Raw genomic sequence first — 19,502 nt, forward strand, 5'->3', positions numbered from 1 at the left:
GAGTCATTAAATATCTAGGGACTCCAAATCTTGGAAAAATAACTTCTTTAAGCTTTTTAATAGAAGTGTTGTGATCAGCACTACTAGTTGGAATAGCTTCTACCCACTTAGTAACGTAATCAACAGCATCTAAAATATGTGTATATCCATTAGAGGAAGGAAAGGGTCCCATATAGTCAAAGCCCCAAACATCAAATGGTTCAATAACAAGTGAATAATTCATAGGCATTTCTTGACGTCTACTAATATTACCAATTCTTTGACATTCATCACAAGATAAGACAAACTTACAGGCATCCTTGAAGAGAGTAGGCCAATAAAAACCAGATTGCAATACCTTATGTGCAGTTCTATCCCTAGCATGGTGTCCTCCATAAGCTTCGGAGTGACACTTGCGTAGGATCTGTTCCTGTTCATGCTCAGGTACACAATGTCTAATAACACCATATACTCCTTATTTATAAAGATGTGGGTCATCCCAAAAGTAATGCCTCAAATCATAGAAGAACCTTTTTGTTGCTAGTATGTGAAACTAGGTGGTATAAACTTAGCAACAATGTAATTAGCATAATCAGCATACCATGGAGCAGTGCGAGAAGCATTTATGACATTTAATTGCTCATCAGGAAAGCTATCATCAATAGGAAGTGGGTCATCAAGCACATTTTCTAACCTAGACAAGTTGTCTGCAATGGGGTTCTCAGCTCCCTTTCTATCAACAATATGTAAGTCAAATTCTTGTAGCAAGAGAACCCATCTAATAAGTCTAGGTTTAGCATCTTTCTTTTCCATAAGATATTTAATAGCAGCATGATCAGTGTGAATAGTTACTTTAGAATCAACAATATAAGGTCTGAACTTATCGCAAGCAAATACAACTGCTAAGAATTCTTTTTCAGTAGTAGCATAATTTCTTTGAGCATTGTTTAGGGTTTTACTAGCATATTGAATAACATTTAATTTCTTGTCAACTCTTTGCCCTAGAACAGCACCTATAGCATAATCACTAGCATCACACATAATTTCAAAGGGTAAATTCCAATCACGTGGTCGAACAATAGGTGGAGAGATCAATGCTTTCTTAAGTATTTCAAATGCTTCTACACAATCATCATAAAAAACAAATGGTATATCTTTTTGTAATAAATTAGTCAGAGGCTGAGAAATTTTTGAGAAGTCCTTAATTATGAACCTCCTATAAAATCCGGCATGACCAAGGAAACTTCTTATACCTTTGATGTCCTTGGGACATGGCATCTTCTCAATAGCATCAACCTTGGATTTATCAACCTCAATACCTCTTTCAGAAACTTTGTGCCCCAAGAAAATACCTTCATTAACCATAAAGTGGCACTTTTCCCAATTCAAGACAAGATTAGTTTCTTCACATCTCTGCAAAACTTGATCAAGGTTGCTCAAGCAATCGTCAAAAGAAGATCCATAGACGGAGAAATCATCCATGAAAACCTCACAAATCTTTTCACAAAAGTCAGAGAATATAGCCATCATGCATCTTTGAAAGGTAGCAGGTGCATTACATAGACCAAAAGGCATACGTCTATAAGCAAAAGTACCAAAAGGGCAAGTAAAAGTAGTTTTTGATTGATCTTTGGCTGACACGGGTATTTGGGAGAAACCAGAATAACCATCTAGAAAGCAAAAATATGTATGTTTGGATAGTCTTTCTAGCATTTGATCGATAAAAGGTAAGGGGTAATGATACTTTTTAGTTGCCTTACTTAATTTGCGGAAATAAATTACCATCCTATAACCTGTAATAATTCTTTGAGGAATCAATTCATCTTTATCATTAGGAACGACAATAATACCTCCCTTCTTAGGGACACAATGAACAGGACTTACCCACCGACTATTAGCAATGGGATAGATTATACTTGCCTCAAGGAGCTTTAGTATTTCCTTTCTTACCACTTCTTTCATTTTAGGATTCAGCCGTCGTTGATGATCACAAACTGGTTTAGCATCTTCTTCCGAATTAATTTTATGTTGACATAGAGTGGGACTAATGCCCTTAAGATCATCAAGAGTATACCCAATAGCAGCACGGTGCTTCTTCAGAGTTTTCAATAATCTCTCCTCCTCATGCTCTGAAAGGTTAGCACTAATAATAACAGGATATATTTTTTTGTCATCAAGATAAGCATATTTAAGAGTATCAGGTAACGGTTTAAGCTCAAACACGGGATCACCCTTGGGTGGAGGAGGATCCCCTGGGATTTCAACAGGCAAATTGTTTTTCAGAATAGGTTCTTGTTTAAAGAATACTTCGTCTATTTCCCTTCTTTCATTCATAAACATATCATTTTCATGGTCTAGCAAACATTGTTCTAAAGGATCACTAGAAGGTACGGCAATAGAAGCAAGACCAATAATTTCATCATTACTAGGTAATTCTTCTTCACGGTGTTGTCTACTAAATTTAGAGAAATTAAATTCATGAGTCATATCATCTAAACCGATAGTAACAACATCCCTTTTGCAATCTATGGTAGCATTAACAGTGTTCAAGAAGGGTCTACCAAATATAATGGGATAAAAGCTATCTTGTGGGGAACCAAGAACAAGAAAATCAACAGGATATTTAGTTTTCCCACACAAGACTTAAACATGTCTAACAATTCCCATTGGTGAAATAGTATCTCTATTGGCAAGTTTAATTGTGACATCAATATCTTCTATCTCAGCAGGTGCAATATCATGCATAATTTCTTTATATAAGGAATAAGGTATTGCACTAGCACTAGCACCCATATCACATAAGCCATGATAACAATGATCTCCTATTTTAACAAAAATAACATGCATGCCTACCACAAGTCTATTTTTATCTTTAGCACAAGGTTTAGCAATTCTAGCAGTCTCATCAAGGAAATGAATAACATACCCATCAATATTATCAGACAAGAGATCTTTAACAATAGCAATATCAGGTTCAACTTTAATTTACTCATGAGGTGTATAAGTTTTAATATTGCTTTTACGAACCATAGTTGAAGCTTTAGCATGATCCTTTATCCTAACAGGAAAAGGTGGTTTATCAACATAAGAAGTAGGAACAATAGGATCATTATAAGTGACAATCTTTTCTTCAACTTTAATAGGTGCAGCTACTTTTACTTCTATGGGAGGATGATATTTAAACCACTTCTCCTTGGGGAGATCAACATAAGAAGAGAAAGATTCACAGAAAGAAGCTACTGTCTCAGAGTCTATTTAGTGCTAAATTTACGGAAAACATCAGTATCCATAAAAGATTTAACACAATCAAACCTAGGTGTCATACCTGACTCCTTACCTTTATCGAGGTCCCAATCTTCAGAGTTGCGTTTAATTCTTTCCAATAAATCCCATTTGAATTCAATGGTCTTCATCATAAAAGAGCCAGCACAAGAAGTATCAAGCATGGTGCGATTGTTATCAGAAAGCTGAGCATAAAAATTTTGAATAATCATTTTTCTTGAGAGCTCATGATTGGGGCATGAATATAACATTGATTTAAGCCTCCCCAAGCTTGATCGATGCTTTCTCCTTCACGAGGCCAAAAATTATATATATAATTGCGATCACGATGAACAAGATGCATAGGATAAAACTTCTGATGAAATTCCAATTTCAATCGTTTGTAGTTCCGTGACCCCATATCATCACATAGCCTATACCATGTCGATGCATCTCCCTTCAAAGATAAAGGGAAGACCTTCTTCTTAACAACATCTTCGGGTACACCTGCAAGCTTAAATAATCCACAAACTTCATCCACATATATTAGATGATCATCAGAATGTTTTGTTCCATCTCCTAAAAAGGGATTAGCTAGCAGTTTTTCTATCATACCCGAAGGAATTTCAAAGCAGACATTTTCATTTTTAGTAGGTTCAGTAGGTTGAGGAGCAACTCTTTGCTCTACTGGTCGGGGTGAAGATACCCCGAACAAGCCCCTCAGAGGATTACTTTCCATAGTAACAAGTGACAATAAATTTCACCACACTATATAAATTTTTCCTTACCAAATTTCACCTACCAAAGGCGCTTCACTCCCCGGCCACGGCGCCAGAAAAGAGTCTTGATGACCCACAAGTATAGGGGATCTATCGTAGTCCTTTCAATAAGTAAGAGTGTCGAACCCAACAAGGAGCAGAAGGAAATGATAAGCGGTTTCCAGCAAGGTATTCTCTTCAAGTACCGAAACAAGTGGTAACAGATAGTTTTGTGATAGGATAATTTGTAATGAGCAACAAGTAACAAAAGTAAATAAGGTGCAGCAAGGTAGCCCAATCCTTTTTGTAGCAAAGGACAAGCCTGGACAAACTCTTATATAGAGAAAAGCGCTCCCGAGGACACATGGGAATATCATCAAGCTAGCTTTCATCACGCTCATATGATTCGCGTTCGGTACTTTGATAATTTGGTATGTGGGTGGACCGGTGCTTGGGTACTGTCCTTACTTGGACAAGCATCCCACTTATGATTAACCTCTATTGCAAGCATCCGCAACTACAACAAAAGTATTAAGGTAAACCTAACCATAGCATGAAACATATGGATCCAAATCAGCCCCTTATGAAGCAACACATAAACTAGGGTTTGAGCTTCTGTCACTCTAGCAACCCATCATCTACTTATTACTTCCCAATGCCTTCCTCTAGGCCCAAATAATGGTGAAGTGTCATGTAGTCGACGTTCACATAACACCACTAGAGGAGAGACAACATACATCTCATCAAAATATCGAACGAATACCAAATTCACATGACTACTAATAGCAATACTTCTCCCATGTCCTCAGGAACAAACATAACTACTCACAAAGCATAAACATGTTCATAATCAGAGGGGTATTAATATGCATATAGGATCTGAACATATGATCTTCCACCAAATAAACCAACTAGCATCAACTACAAGGAGTAATTAACACTACTAGCAACCTACTAGCACCAATCCCAGACTTGGAGACAAGAATTGGATACAAGAGATGAACTAGGGTTTTGAGAGGAGATGGTGCTGATGAAGATGTTGATGGAGATTGCCCTCTCCTTATGAGAGGAGCGTTGGTGATGACGATGGCGACGATTTCCCCCTCCGGGAGGGAAGTTTCAACGACAAAACAGCTCTGTCGGAGCCCTAGATTGGTTCCGCCAAGTGGTGGCGGAGTTCCGTCCGAGAAGATGGCTTCTTATTTTTTTCCATCGAAAGACTTCATATAGCAGAAGATGGCCACCGAGGGCCACCAGAGGGCCCACGAGGTAGGGGCGCGCCCAGGGGGGTAGGGCACGCCCCCCACCCTCGTGGGCAGGGTGTGGCCCCCCTGGTGAATTTCTTCCACTGAGTATTTTTTTATACATTCTGAAAACGTCTTCCGTGAAGTTTCAGGACTTTTGGAGCTGTGCAGAATAGGTCTCTAATATTTACTCCTTTTCCAGCCCAGAATCCCAGCTGCCGGCATTCTCCCTCTTTAGGTAAACCTTGTAAAATAAGAGAGAATAAGCATAAGTATTGTGACATAATGTGTAATAACAGCCCATAATGCAATAAATATCGATATAAAAGCATGATGCAAAATGGACGTATCACTATGCTCAATTCTGCCAATTGCTCAACAGTAATTTGTTCACCCACCGTAAAATACTTATGCTCTTGAGAGAAGCCACTAGTGAAACCTATGGCCCCTGGGTCTATCTTCCATCATATTAATCTTCCAACACTCAGTTATTTTCATTGCCTTTTATTTTACTTTGCATCTTTATCATAAAAATACCAAAAATATTATCTTATCATATCTATCAGATCTCACTCTCGTAAGTAACCATGTAGGGATTGACAACCCCTTATCGCGTTGGTTGCGAGGATTTATTTGTTTTGTGTAGGTGCGAGGGACTCGTGCGTAGCCTCCTACTAGATTGATACCTTGGTTCTCAAAAACTGAGGGAAATACTTACGCTACTTTGCTGCATCACCCTTTCCTCTTCAAGGGAAAACCAACGCAATGCTCAAGAGGTAGCAGCAATCCCAAGCCCGGTCAACGGAAAAATCCATTCAAGGCGAACAGATACGGACCATCCAACCCAGACAGGATACTGGACCGACCCTGCCAGATTCACGGCCACCCCAATAAACCAGCTAATCATACCAACAGAAGCTGTTGGGTCCACAAGCAGGCCGGCAAGCTCAACGCCGAACACAAGGGAAGGGGGCCGCCAGGCAATAGGTACGACGGAGTGGTTCACCAGCGATATGTCGGGGGCCAGAGGCAATTTCCCCCTGAAGATCGATCAAATCCAGAACAGAAATAGCAGTTCGGCTGCCGCCGCCCATCTCATATACACGTTAAAACTATACCGCACATACATAACTACGCGCTTAAGATGCCATGGGCATTGGCGGAAGCACAATACGGATAAGTCTGCAAACACTCCGGTAACATTTTTATCTCCTTTCCTTTTTTATTATTATCCCTTAAAAACAGGTGGCGCTAAGGAGAAACATCTAAGACCGACTCCATCGGAGTTCGGATCCATACACTCACCTACGGGGCTACTTCCTTCAAGGATTCCCCTCGCCGAGGACAGGCGGCGCAGACGTGCGACAGGAGGTCCAAAATAACTTTTTGTAGACCGCACTTTCTTTTCGAGCCTGTAACATGCCTTTTTCCTCTGCCTTTGACCCAGGGCATATCAAATAGCCAGGGTCGTGGCCTTTATGTATATCAAGTAATCATTGGCATATCGCTCAGGTCCCAATTCACATTATCCGAATTAATCACCCGCGTCTTTCCGCAAATGAATACGCCTCCTATGGTTGTTTCACGGATATACCACGGCTTAACTTGCCAGGGGCTCGGTACGGGAACAAATGAGTTGCCAACAAAGTCCGAACAGCTTTTACAGCGTACTTCGGCGCCGCGAGTTTGGCCTTATATGCATCAGCTCCGAATCATGTCCTGGGTTAATAGTTGGGTTGCCCGGCTCCTGTGTTGGCTATCCTACATTCCGCTCTATCGGCTAGGGTAGTAAAGGGAGAACTACTGTGATTGTGCTATCGATTCACCTGGTTAAGCACCTCAGTAGAGAAAGCCAAAAACTGACTGTCGTGATGTGGCGAGAGCTGGTCAACCACTCGATGACTTATCAGAATCTTTCATGATTCCTCCGTGTCACACGAAGGACCACTTTTCGGTCAAATATGTAAATGCATCATATGAATAAGCCGCATACATACCAGGGGCTATATCATAGACCAACCATAAAACTCCTATGGCTAAGTGAAAGTATTAACGCCCTATAGTCTGGTTGCCTGGTTCGCCGCATTGACACCTCCTTAACGGACCAAGACGTTGGGTCAAGAGTGATCAGATGCTTTCTTGAACACCCCTGTACTTCCAACAAGGGGGCTGAAGCCAACGACTGGAAAACTTTCAGATTATATTAAAATGGCCGCACAGGAGGAACACAAGGTTTTGAGCAAAACATACAAATAGATTAACTATAAAATTGTCTCATACAATTCTCATACACCTCACTCAAACATTATGTCTTTCGGGCATTGACCCTCTATCAAGCGGGCGGCTACTTGGACATCTTCAAAATAATGCTCTAGTTCATGGCGGTCCTTGCACTTGGGTGGACTCTTCACCGCAACATCGATCGCCTTCATCTTCCCCCAGAATGTCTTGACTCGGGCAAAAGCCATCCGTGCACCCTCGATGCACACCGACCGCTTCACAATGTCGATATGTGGCAGCGCGTCAACAAGCCGCTACACCAAGCCGAAGTAACTATTCGGAACAGGCTCAGTTGGCCATAGATGGATTATGACGTTCTTCATGGCAGCACCGCATATCCTATGAAGCTCGGCCCACTAGGACATCTGCTCATTCAGCAACAAGGGGCGCTTCGAGGCGCCGAATTATGACCAGAAAAGCTTCTCTGTTGCATACCCCTCTCGTGCCTGGTAAAACTGCGCTGCATCGGAAGAACTCTTCGGCAAGTCTTAAAACTCGTCCGGAGAACTCCACAATTGGTTAAGCTGAGCATAGTTTGGATCACCGAACTTAGTCTATAGCAAAAATGGCTTACCAGCCGCAATCTCCCCAGCTTGCTGGATCTCCTCACGAGCTGCTCTGGATTCAGACCACGCTTCTCTTGCCTCTCGTCAGGCCATGTCAATTTCAGCCGTTTTGGCTTCATTCTCCTTCTCAAGGAGTTCACAGCGGCTAGCAGCACTTTTTAGCTCAAGCGCCATCGTGGATATCTTCTCCTCGTCTTGACGCCGAGAAGCTCGTTCGGATTTTAACTCAGCCGATTTCTTTTCGGCAGCCGCATTACTACACCGGGCCTGCTCCTTGGCCCGGGCTAGCTCTGCTCGAAGAATTTCAACGGTGGCAGCACCATCTGCAGCCATGTATAACTTTCAGCGTCATGCTTATGTCACAAAAATGTATGTGTAAGGACTGCTCCGAATACATACCTTGCGACTCGTCAAGACACATATTGATTAACGTAATGTCATCCCCGGCCACATCAAGCTTCCGTTGCAGCTCGGCAATATCCACGGTCTGGGAAGTAGCCAGGGGGAAGCAGCCTGTGTTCAAAGTTAATCAGATTAGTCCTCGAATATTTCTTTTTGATCCTTCGTTCGCCTCCCATGGGAAGCCAACCCGAGTCTCAGGGGCTGCTATCTATACACAGGTGTATTTTCTAAATAAAACACAATTGCACACATTACAGTACAAACCTCGAAGCCTCTTAGTAGGCTCGCAAAGGCCTCATGCAATCCGCTCTTCGTGGATAGGAACTTTTTAACCACCGTACCCATCAAGGTATGATGTTCCTCTGAAACGGACGCCTGTCGCAGCATGTTCGTCAGGATATCCAGCGCCTCTGGGTCTCTGAAGGTTGCTGCAGGAGTACGGCCACCCTTTGAAGGGATCCGTTTATTTGTATCCGGCTGTATTCCGGATTGATTGGGGTCTTCATTGTTGTTCCCTGGACCCTGGGCCGCCGAAGTATCACCTTCGTGTAATGTCTTCATCATCCCTTGCACCACTTGTTGGTCGGGGGAGACCCTCCGCGACGACACCTTGAAGTCGTCCGCCCTATTGGACGGAGAGGCCGGTGAGGGCGTCTCGCTTTCCATCATCTCCGGGAGAAGGTCCCCCGAGGAAGAGGATTGTTGAAGGGGACTGCGCGTTGAGCTGCAAAATATATATATATTCCAGGCATTATAAGAAAAGAATGGGACATGTTTAAAACAGCCTTGTTCACTTACGATTTGGCCAGAGGCTTGTCCTCGTCATAAGACTGCGCTTCGACGTCCTCCAGGCCCGAGCCGCCCCCCAGAGGCATCTTGCCTCGCTTAGGAGCCTGCTTCTCCCAATCTTCGGAGGTGGCCCTCTTCTTCCTAGGAGGGAAGGAGAGAGTGCCCCCCCCTTCACTTTTGTCTTCGGACAAGGGGATTTTGATTCCTCCAGACACAAAGTCCGATGTTCCCTGGGAATAGGGGTCATCTTTGGTCGTCTCACTCTCTGCCTCGCCCTCCTTCACAGGCATCTGGTATGGTGCCAGGGCCAGCATCCTTGTTAGAACAGGATTTGCTGGGCCCTCGGGCAGAGGGCCGAACACATAATCAGTTCCGCCTTCTTTATCTAGCTCTGGAAGAAGATAGCTTGCTCAGTACCATATTACAGTATGCATAATTACAAAGTGTTCGAAAGCCAAGTGCTTACCAGGGTATCCGGATGATTGCAGTTAAGGCCAGCGTCCTCGGCAGTATCCGACCAATGTTTCCGCTTCCCGAAAAATAACTTCCACATCCCTTCATGTGTGGTGTCGAAGAAGTGTTGTAGGGTTCATGGTCCTTCTGGATTAAGCTCCCACATGCGGTGAGACCTGCGCTGGCAGGGCAGGATTTGGCGAACTAGCATCACTAGGATCACATTGACAAGATCAATATCTTTCTCGGGGAGGGTTCGGATGCAGCTCTGTAAAGTTCACACTTCATCAACTAATCCCCAGTCCAGCCCCTTGTTTACCCATGATGCAAGCTGTAACGGTGGGACAGGACAGAAGGTGGGTACAGCTACCCACTTGGTGCTGCGGGGCTCTATGATGTAAAACCACTCCCGCTGCTAGTGATTGGAAGTCTCGGTAAAAGAACCTTTTTGCCAAGGAGTGTTGGTGAGTTGGCTGACCATGGCGCCGCCGCACACCACCTGTTCCCCGTCAACTACCTTCGGCGTCACACTGAAGGTCTTGAGCCATAAGCCCAAGTGTGGGGGGATTCGAAGGAAGGCCTCACATGTAATGATAAACGCTGAGACGTGGAGGATAGAGTCCGGGGCTAGATCATGAAAATCTAGTATGCAATAAAACATTAGCCCTCGGACGAAGGGGTGAAGAGCGAACCCTAACCCCCGGAGGATGTGGGAGATGAATGCAACCCTCTCGCCAGATCTGGGGGTCGGAATAACCTGTCCTTGAGCAGGAAGCCGGTGATGGACCTCTGCAGTCAAATATCTGGCTGCCCGAAGCTTTGCGATATCCTCTGTAATGGAGGAAGCCACCCATCGGCCTTGGGAGCTGGATCCGGAAATGATGGGAAGGGCGGAAGCAATGAAGTCGAACCTTGGGTGCTGGAACTCGGGGTTGGGGAGGCCGACGAGAGGTTTGGCATAAGAAAGACGGCCCTTGGTTCCTTTATAAAGGCCTCCGGTATTGAACACCTCCTCCTAAGCCTAAGAACCTGCCTATTCCTAAGGAATCTTTCTCTCAGGATGGTTGGGTTACCCACGCTTGTATTGGTGAAAATCCCGTAATAAGGGGGCATGATCCCTGCTTCGAGAAGACGTGCCAGTAAAAACCATGCCCCAAAACGTGGAACGGCGGGACGGGAAACGGTTCGAAATAAAGGCCCGGAAGGCGTGACATCACATTACTAAAGTTGTCAGCAGATCGGATTTATAAAAGTGCTATACTCTCTACGGCTGTGTGTTGTAGAGCCGGACACGTTTGTTTTGTCTGAAGATTATTTTTGGAGTTCGGAAGGAGGAACCCTCCTTGCAATGCCGAAGATAGCACTACGCGCCGGATACCTCTTCATTGAAGACAGGTTCAGGGGCTACTGAGGGAGTCCTGGACTAAGGGGTCCTCAGGCGTCCGGCCTGTTAGCCATGGGCCGGACTGATGGGCTGTGAAGATACGAAGACCGAAGACTGCACCCGTGTCCGGATGGGACTCTCCTTGGCGTGGAAGGCAAGCTTGGCAACGGAATATGTAGATTCCCTTCTTTGTAATCGACCTTGTGTAACCCTAGATCCTCCTGGTGTCTATATAAACCAGAGGACTTAGTCCGGATAGGATATACTCATTACCGTAGTCATACAGGCTAGACTTCTAGGGTTTAGCCATTACAATCTCGTGGTAGATCAACTCTTGTAATACTCATATTCATCAAGATCAATCAAGCAGGAAGTAGGGTTTTACCTCCATAGAGAGGGCCCGAACCTGGGTAAACATCGTGTCCCATGTCTCCTGTTACCATCGACCCTAGACGCACAGTTCGGGACCCCCTACCCGAGATCCGCCGGTTTTGACACCGACATCAGGCACATCATCTGGTTCCTCTTGATCTTCAGCTTCCCCCATTGCAGCATCATCGTATTCAGGGGGCAGATAGTTGTCATCATCCTCTTCTTCTTCATTGTCTTCCCTCATAACCACTCTTTCTTTGTGCTTAGTCCAAACATTATAGTGTGGCATGAAACCCTTCTCAAGCAGGTGGACGTGAAGGGTTTTCGATTCAGATTAAGACTTCGTATTGCCATAGATGTGTGGCCTTAGACAGGGCAACCCCTTGTCCCCATTCTTGTCCATTCTCACCATGGAGCCGCTTCAGAGACTGTTGGATCTTGCTACGGAAGGCGGTGTTCTAACTAAGATGGGACCTAAGGCAACCAGACTTTGTACAAGTATGTAAGCTGATGATGCGGCCCTATTTTTAAACCCTATCAAGGACAAGGTGCATGCAGTCAGAGCAATATTGGATAGGTTTGGGGAGGTCTCTGGTCTAAAAATCAACACCCAGAAATGTGTTGCATATCTATTTAGGTGCGAGGGGTTTGACTTCCAAGATATTATCCAAGATTTTGGTGGGACGGTAGGCTCTCTCCCGTGTCGTTAGCTTGGCCTGTCGCTCAGCTATCGCAAGCTTAGGAGAATTGAGGTCCTCCCTCTCATAGATGGCATCGCCGGAAGGCTTAAAGGATGGAAAGGCAAACTGATGGCCAAACCTGGAAGGCTCACTCTAATAAATTATGTGCTTACGTCCATGGCTACCTATTTCTTAACCAGTTTTGCAGTTGACAAATGTACAATAAAGAAAATGGAAAAGATTCAGCGAAACTTCCTTTGGAATGGTGACGAGGAGTGCAACGGGGCTAAGTGTCTGGTCAACTGGAAGAGGGCCTGCTCCCCAGAGGATCTTGGTGGCCTTGGAATCAAAGACATTGCTTGCTTCAGTAGGCATTGCGACTGCGTTGGGCTTCGCTAGAGTGGAGCCCCACTTCAAGGCCTTGGCAAGGCACCCCCATCCCATGCGATCACACTGACATGCTGCTTTTCTCAGCTTGCACGGAGATTTCGCTGGGGAATTGGCAATGGGCAAGTTTCTGGAATGATCGATGGCTGTTGGGAATGGCTCCTGTGGATGTGGCCCCTGGTCAGTTTGGTTTGGCACGGCGAAAAAGGCTTTCTGTGAAGGAAGCTCTTGCTCGTAATCGTTGGATGAAGGGCCTGGAAAGAATTGCTTCCGATGAGCTGTTGGATCAACTTGTCAAGTTATGGGAGCTGCTGCAAACCATTATCCTTTCTGATGTTCCTGATACCATCCGGTGGAAGTTCACTAATGACAGAGGCTACTAAACTGCGTCTGCTTCTAATGCTCAGTTTATTGGTCGCATCGTTGAGCCACAGTTGCATGCTTTGTGGAGGATCAAGGCCGAGCCGAAGGTAATGTTCCATATGTGGCTCTTGATTCAGAATAGGAACTGGACGGCTGATCGGCTTGCGACGAGGGGATGGCCACACAATGACAAATGCATGTTCTCTGACCAAGTTCTGGAATTAGCTGCCCATCTGACACTCACTTTCCCATTTGCCCGCGAGGTCTGGTTTACCTTCCAGCAAAGTGATCCAGAGGCTGCACATGTTGGTTCAACAGCACTGACAATCAAGGGATGGTGGAGACGGATCTGGAACCTGCACAACAACCTAACTTCTTGCACGCAGCTCACATCGGCTGCTTATGTTGCTTGGAATCTTTGGAAAGAGAGGAATAGGCGGACGTTTGAAGGAAAGAGATGCTCCCCCGAAATAGTTGCTTCTATGGCCAGAGACGAGATTGCACTGTTCAAGGAGGCCACTACGTAGTTTCTCTCTTTTTCTAGTTCTTGGGATTGTGTATGTGTGTGGGGGTACTTGAGGCTCTATACAACACCTGGGAACTTTGGTTCCTTTTCCCTCTTCTAATATGAATAGGTACAACTACTGCCATTGCCCTTCAACAAAAACTTTGGTGCCGGTTTGTATGGTTAGGGCCAAGAACAACAAAAGTTTGTTAGTTTGGGAGATAATTTTTTTCGCGAATACGCAAAGCTTGCGTATCATTTCATTGATAGAAAGAGTAGAATGAGCATAGCAGGGATACAACACATTACACGAACGCAGACAGGTGTGAACATGGTGCCCGGAGCAGAAAGAGAAGGGATGCTCGGCCTGAACAAAGGAAAGAACGCAGCTAGACCCAACCTAACCCGAACCAAGAGACAATGCTGAACTAGCTGTCGGCGTTCTGGGAACGGGGGTCCCTAGACTTGCCTGCTTGTAGGCCATAGCGTGGTTCCACCAGCGGCCTATATACGGACCATCTTTACTAACAAACACTCAAGACCCTCGCGAGGGACCAAGCCTTGCGAGGCGGACGATACAATACCTCCTCAGGGGCGGCCTCATTAGGCTGGCTCGCGAGGGGTGGAGAAATCAAGGCAACGAAGACCTCGCGAGGTTTCTGTGGCACAAGCCATGATGACTGGAGCCAGGCGGGCACCAGCGCGCACAGTGTCCTCGTTTCCTCTTTGGTGCTAAAGAGGCAAGCGCAGGCGAGGAGTCCCGAGGCATCAGGCAAAGGTTTCCATATCGGTGCAACAAGACCAAGACCAGCAGGACAGCAAGATGGAGGTCACCGTGGACCCCAAGACGGTGTTATCACCAGAGCCTTTGGCAGGCGAAGACTGCTTTTGTTAGGATAGCTTGTACTAGTTGTCTCCCTTCAAATTGGCCGTTGTGGGAACCCTTCCCGCTCAATATTTGGGAAGAGGACCAGGGCCTCTATAAATAGGAATAGCCACCACAGTAGGAAGGGGACAGATCAAGGGTCATCCAGACCATCCTCTACCACACAAGTTCGCCAAGCACAAGAACACCTCTCCTCAGGAGGCGGTTCTTCCCTTGTAATTGTTCATCCTTAGCCCAAGAGGCAATCCACCACACCACACTGGAATAGGGTATTACACCACAATGGTGGCCCGAACCAGTATAAATCTTGTGTCTCTCATTCTTTAAGTCCGTCGAGCTAGGCCATAAGATCTTATGAAGCTTGCGAGATAGAGAGGGGGAGAGAACTTCGTGCGCACCCCAGAGTTCGAACCTCAAGGGTTTGCCGGAACCCAAAATCCGACATTTGGCATGCCAGGTAGGGGTGCGCCGAAGCCTTGCCCCCCGACGGCCTCGCCTCTCCAACCGACTCTCATGGACGCTACCTCTTCTCCGACAGGATCGACGGGCGCCCTACGCAGCGCCAGGGGGCTCTGGGCCTTCACCCCCGCCTTGCGGTGAGTGTAATGGCCGCACAAGTTCAAGCAGGAGATGTCGCCTCATTATGATGGTGCGGCGGATCCGACGGCCTTTCTGCTGGCATACGAGGAGGCCGTTCTAGAGGCCGGGGCGACGATAAAGTCATGGCCAACTGGCTCCTGATGGCCTTCGTTGGCGTGCCGCGCGCCTGGCTTCTCCATCTGCCAGAATCTTCTGTGGCCTCCTGGGAGGAGCTGCGACACCTCTTCATCGGACGCTTTGGGGAACCAGCACCCCCCATCGTTGCATCTCTCCTCGGTGGCTCGTAGGCACCACCCTCGGACCGTCACCCCAAGCCGTTCTTTTGCCAAACCGGCGCTGCCACCACGCGGCAGGGGGCTCCCCTGGGGTGGGCGGCGCCCAAGGCCGACCTGATCTTTGACTCAAGAGATCACCTAGTCAACACCGTTGGTTCGGGTGTGCTTTTGATGCTTTGCACGCCGATCATCTGCAGTGTAGCCATCACCAAGACCCTCATCGACAGCGGCGCCGGCCTCAACGTGCTCTCAGTGGAGGCTTTCAGCCTCCTTCACGTACCACTTGAGCGGCTCCACCCCAACAAGCCTTTCTCCGGGGTCGGCGGCAACCCCTCTAGCCCCCTAGGGCAGATCCGTCTCCCCATGACCTTTGGCACACGTGACAACTATCGCATTGAGCTAATCGACTTCGACATCGCCCACATCGGTTTGCCGTACAACGCCATCCTCGGGTAGCCGGCACTGGTCCAGTTCATGGCAGCAACCCATCTTGCCTACAACCTCATGAAGATGCCAGGAAGCAAGGGCATCCTCACCGTGGTTGGAGACACCAAGGAAGCCATGGCGGCCCTCAAGCTAGCCTTCAGGGCCACGGCGGCAGCTTGCCCGGTCGACAAGGCCATGCCCAGGACCAAGGGGGCTGCACCGACCAAGAAGACGCAGTTGTTCACTCAAGGCCAAGCCAAGACGAAACAGATACCGGTCGACCTGGATGGGGCCTCTGGCGCTACCTTTACCATAGGCGCCGACCTCGCCCTAGATCAAGAAAAGGAGTTGGTGGACTTCTTGCGAGCGAACAGGGAAGTATTCGCCTGCGAGCCGAAGCAGCTAGTCGGGGTTCCGAGAGGGGTGATTGAACATCATTTGAGGGTGTGCCCCAATGTACGCCCTGTCAAGCAGAAGACGAGGCGACAATCCATGAAGAAGCAGTCTTTCATTGTTCAGGAAACCCGCAAGCTGGAGGCAGCATGTGTCATTCGCGAGGTCCGATACCTAGAGTGGCTGGCAAACCCAGTCGTTGTGCCAAAGAGAGGAGGGAAGGAACGCATGTGTGTCGACTTCACCAATCTCAACAAGGCCTGCCCTCAGGACCCATTCCCGCTGTCGCACATTGACCAGATTGTCGATTCCACCGCGGAGTGTGACCTGCTATGTTTTCTGGATGCGTTCTCAGGCTACCACCAGATCAAGATGGCGGTGGAAGATCTGGAGAAAACGGCTTTCTTGAACCCATGCGGGGTATACTGCTACACTTGCATGCCATTCGGACTGCGCAACGTAGGAGCAACCTTCCAGTGACTGATGCACATCGCCTTGGGGCGGCAACTCGGGAGGAACGCTGAGGCCTACGTCGACGACATTGTGGTAAAGTCTCGGACAACAAGAACTTTGATTCAAGACCTGGAGGAGACTTTCGCGAGCCTGTGCCAAGTGGACCTGCGGCTCAATCTGGAGAATTGCGTGTTTGGTGTCCCTTCCGGCAAGCTGTTGGGCTTCCTCATGTCCCACAGAGGGATCGAGGCCAACCCGGAGAAGGTCAAGGCAATCGAAGACATGAGCCCACCACAGAACCTCAGGGAGATGCAGAAGCTTGCAGGCTGCGTGACTTCGCTGGGGCGCTTCATCTCCAAGTTGGGGGAACGCGCCTTGCCATTCTTCAAGCTGATGAAGAATAAGGGGCCGCTCGAGTGGACCCCCGAGGCCGACCTGGCATTTCAAGACCTCAAGAGATACTTGACCAGCTTGCCGGTGATGGTGGCGCCTCGTCATCGCGAGCCCTTGGTACTCTACTTGTCTGCCACACCCCATTCCGCTAGCGCGGCGTTGGTGGCCCTCAGAGAGGAGCCCCAAGTCAAGGGCCTGTCAAATGGAGCCGCCAAGCCAGATGAGGCTGCACAACGCCAAGACGATGTCCCTAAGACAACGGCTGATCCGGATAGTCGTCAAGCCCCAGGAGCTACAGATCCACAGGAAACACCTCAGTCCCCAGGAGCCAAAAGCTCCGTTAGCTCTCCCACCCTAGTCGAGCACCCGGTGTACTTCATTAGCATAGTGCTACGAGATGCGAGAGCACGATACCCCATGCCTCAGAAGCTCTTGCTCGCGCTCCTTGTGGCCTCGCGTAAGCTGCACCACTACTTCCAGGGTCACCCAATAAGGTCGTCTCAGCTTACCCATTGGAGAGAGTGCTCAGGAGCCCCAATGCCGTGGGAAGAGTCGCCGAATGGAACATCGAGTTGCAAGCGTTTAACTTGGAGTTCAGCGCAACCAGGGTCATCAAGGGGGCTGCGCTCGCCAATTTTGTGGTGGAATGGATCGATACACCGGAGCTCGAAGCAGGCGAGAACCGATACCTATCGCCAGGGAATGAAGCGCCAGACGGTTGGGTCATATACTTTGATGGCGCGTTCGCGCGCCAGGGCGCGAGGGTTGGAGCCGTACTCATCTCGCCCACTCAGGACAAACTTTACTATGGCATGCAGCTCTGCTTCCAGCGGGGCGAAAAAGTCTCCAACAACATCGCGGAGTACGAGGACCTCATCGCCGGCCTCAAGGCGGCGGTCGCCCTGGGGGTGAAACGCCTCACCATCAAGGGAGACTCGCAACTCCTCGTCAACTTCTCCAACAAGGTGTACGAGCCAAAGGACGAGCACATGGAGGCATATCTTGCGGAGGTACGCAAAATGGAGAAGTAGTTCCTGGGCCTGGAGCCGCAGCATGTGCCTCGTGGCACCAACAAAGAGGCTGATGACATCACCAAAAGAGCATCCAAGCGGCTGTCCTAAGAGCCTGGCGTCTTCGAGGAACGGCTCTTCAAGCCTTCGGCGGCACCTCATCCTGCGGAGCCAGCGCCACCTCAGGAGGAGCTCCCCCAGCCTCCAGTCTCGGGAGCCCCCGCCTGCGGCCCGCCCTCAGGAGCACGCCTCCTCTTAGCGCTTGACGGTGTCCTGGACTAGGGGGTACTCACCACATCATCTCCCGATCTGTTAGATTGGGCCGAGGACCCCCATGGCCGTATACTCATGGGCCAGTTCAGACAACTAACACATACAAGGAAGATTCCACAAGACTTGGGGATCAAGGCAAGGACTCCTCCCCACCGGCGTATTCGGCTAGGACTCTTGTTATCCTGGGCCTCTGGTGCATTATATGAACCGAGGCCAGGCTAGTCGATACAACATAGACAACAATAATCATACCATATGCTAGCTTCTAGGGTTTAGCCTCCTCGATCTCGTGGTAGATCTACTCTTGTACTACCCATATCATCAATATTAATCAAGCAGGACGTAGGGTTTTACCTCCACTGAGAGGGCCCGAACCTGGGTAAAACTTCGTGTCCCTTGCCTCATGTTACCATCCGGCCTAGACGCACAGTTCGGGACCCCCTACCCGAGATCCGCCGATTTTGACACCGACATTGGTGCTTTCATTGAGCGTTCCGCTGTGTGATCGACAAAAGGATCGATGGCTCGTCTGCAGGTCAACTGCGATGCCGGCATCTTCGTCGCCGGCTCGACTGGTCACCTTGGCTCGACCAAGGACCGTGCTCCATCTCCGATCGTCATGTTCGGACGAGGGCCTTCATCAACATCAACTCCGATCTCTATCAAGATCATGGAGAAATCATCCATGGAGCTCGGGCGCTCAATGTCAACATTGCCCTCGGGCGACCGTGCTATTTTTCCGAACAGCAAACTTGTATCCGCTACCACCACCTCTTAGAGCATCTCTTTGATGATCCTTTTGGTGGAATTGTGTGGAATTGAGTCTACAACAACCTTGGAAAATTTCGTCGAGTTTCGATGGAGAAATCTCTGGCAATCCACGATATACCGGAGCCCTGTCAAATCTGGACGGCAATCTAGATGAGTTTAGGGCGTGGTGTCCAGTTTCTAGCTCGGACGTCCTTTGGAAGATCCAACCGTTGATCAGCTACTGAATTCCTATATCGACCACCTCTCAAAATTTCAGCTCAATCCGACCGTCCAAACTCCAGGAACCTTCCGATTAGTGCATCACTTTTCGGATCTGTTTTCTGCACGAAAACGAATCCGACCCGAGTTTGTCTTTTTTATGAACGGGATTTCGGACATCCCTTTTGAAGGAAGTTTTGTGTGGGGTATTGTGTTTTGTTTCCGAACACATCCCGCTAACTTTAAAATCTTTTGAACATGATCTTCAACATCATGCTGGTGTCAAACCAGTCCGGCAATATTGCTCCACGGCTGCCGACCTGCGCTAGACACGTCGTCACTTTGTTGAGCCGAGCTCAACTTCTTCGGATCATCATCTCGGCAAGCCGAACAAGAGTCCG

This window comes from Triticum aestivum, chromosome 5A, assembly GCF_018294505.1.
Source record: "Triticum aestivum cultivar Chinese Spring chromosome 5A, IWGSC CS RefSeq v2.1, whole genome shotgun sequence".
In the NCBI taxonomy this organism is placed as follows: Eukaryota; Viridiplantae; Streptophyta; class Magnoliopsida; order Poales; family Poaceae; genus Triticum; species Triticum aestivum.